This window comes from Penaeus monodon, chromosome 2 (genome assembly GCF_015228065.2).
Source record: "Penaeus monodon isolate SGIC_2016 chromosome 2, NSTDA_Pmon_1, whole genome shotgun sequence".
Lineage (NCBI taxonomy): Eukaryota > Metazoa > Arthropoda > Malacostraca > Decapoda > Penaeidae > Penaeus > Penaeus monodon.
Genome location: NC_051387.1, coordinates 11110682 through 11113181, shown reverse-complemented (window position 1 = coordinate 11113181; position 2500 = coordinate 11110682).

Here is a 2500-nt window from a genome sequence, read left to right as displayed (position 1 = left end):
AATTTAAAATAAATAAATAAATTTAAAATAAATAAATAAATTTAAAATAAATAAATAAATAAAATAAAATACTTCGTCCACAAACTACCCAAAACATGAAACAGCTATTGGGATCGTCCCAGTGACGGAGATTGTCCGGGGACGCGGCTGTCGTCCCGGAGGCACAAGGACAATGCCTTTGAAAATGCTTGTATCACGCTACTCTTTCTTCTGTGGCAGCTGTGGTGTGTCTGTGCAGGTTCCCTTGGGGCTTCCATTTTTTTCACGTTTTCCATTGCCTTTCTGTTTATTGGTTTCCATCATTAGGTGAAAGCTAATGAACACCACCGTTCAATTTAGGGTTATGAAAGATATTTTGTATAATCATTAATTTTATATGCGAATGGTTGCCTGTAAGCCGAACGAATGCTGCTGGACAAACATGGTGGGCGGTGCAAGTTGTGCAGCCTAGAACGCTTCTTGTATTTATTGATGTTATATCATCATTCGATTCTCTCGTACGTGTATACCTGTGTTGTGTTTGCTTAATCATCGTTAGCACCCCAATATCATTGATGCCAATAAATATAACGAAAGATGGAAATGTAAAAATTTGGTACGGATTGGAAAATACACATACAAAGAGCACAAAACACAATGCAAGACGAACCTGTTGATAGTGAGAGGGGTTGAATCACGATGCAGGGGAAAGGGCAGATTCGGGACGTTAATCTCGGTAATGTAAAGGGAATCGGAAATTAAGTGATGGACACAAACTGGACAGCACTCTGTAGATTTTTTTTTCGTGGATGTTATCGGACGTTAGAGAGAAACATTCTTCAACGTAAGTTATAGAATTTTAGAGTTTTAATGTAAATGAATTTACATCCAAACCAGTTTCTGGATGACACCATGTCTTGGAAGGAGTTTACGTAAAGGAGAAGGTTGATTGTTTATTGCATGGCTTCTTGATATACTTATCCTTCGAGCAGGAACTGGTGTTTCCAGCTGGGGCACTCGTTTCATGCAGTAAACCACTATATGGAACACAGAAGAAAGGTTGTTTTTTCTCTTGTTAGTAAGCTTCATACTACCAAATACACTTGTCTTTCTTGCCTTCTCTTTCCTTAGTGAATTGTCACTAAAGCAATATATAATGCTTCATTAAATGATGTAATGTAACTGCTGTTTCTGTTAGTAATGCAAAACTTGTTACTCTGATAAGACTGTTATAAGCATTTGGTATATCCACCTGCGACACACCGTAAAGACAAAAATTCAGTATCTACCACTTAATTTCTATCCACATAACAAGAAAATACTTTTGTATACAAGTACATACTAATAAACATACATATTATACATATAAATATAGACTATATGAACTAAAGTTACATTTATTAATTATATAAATACTACATTTCGAGGACATCGGATAATATAGTATATCAAAATATTCTTTAAATGGATTAGCCGGCCATTTAATTTTATTCCATTTCAGCAAAATGTGAAAAAAAAAAAAATTGAAATGGCAAGTCGTTTTGATTTGTGTAATAATATGAGTACCTGCATGGGAGAAAGGTGCAGTATTAGTACATTTGTAGAAAGCCCGTGTGATGTAACGTGTTTTCTTTGCATTATTTCCATGAATTTTTCGCTGGCCATTACACGGTTTCGCTGAGTCGAGAGATCCCAGCGAGAAATTTGTAAGCGGGAAACAGCGATGACGTGATTCCTGTATGACTAAATATTAATCTCTCGTGGGTCATATATCAAAAGGGTTCTACAGTACGGCATAAGGTTAATTCTGTTGAGAAAATAATTCATATTTCTGAAGAAATTGTTCACTATTCATGTAGTGTACGACATTTCTTTATAGAGCATGGAATAAAATAATATCTAGTGTATAGATAATTTTGAAAGTTCTTAGCAACATATGCAGCATAACATGTTTCCCACGTAAACCCAAGTAATTTATACTAGCTACATAACGGAGGATATTCATGGGAAAATACCTTGAAACACAGGAGGCTCTTACCAATCATAATACATGGCGGCGTGTTATTTTCAATAGGTTTCCTTTGTTTAGTAAAGACGTTCCCTAAAGGTGGATCTCTGAGTGTAGTTCATATACTTATCACTATGCCTTTGTTTATCTAATTTTTTTTTTTTTTTTTTTTTTTGGAGTGGGGGGTTGAAATGTCATATTAGAAGATCGCAACAATTTGATTTTTTGCCCAAAATAAGCAAGACGTTTATGTTCATATTACCACTTTTTTTTTCCTTTCTTTCTTTACTGCATACGTCTTTAGAAATGACGTTATACCTTACGCAATACCATCGGAATTCATATTTAAAGAATGGCATTTACAAGATTAGTTCTGTATATCTCAAATTAATCAAATACACCATTTGTGAATTCTCAAGTAAATTGTGACATGTAAGGTAAGCACACCGATAACTTGTGTGATTGGTTTAGTTGTTATAGCTGAGATATTAGAGTAGACATTTGATTCTAAGG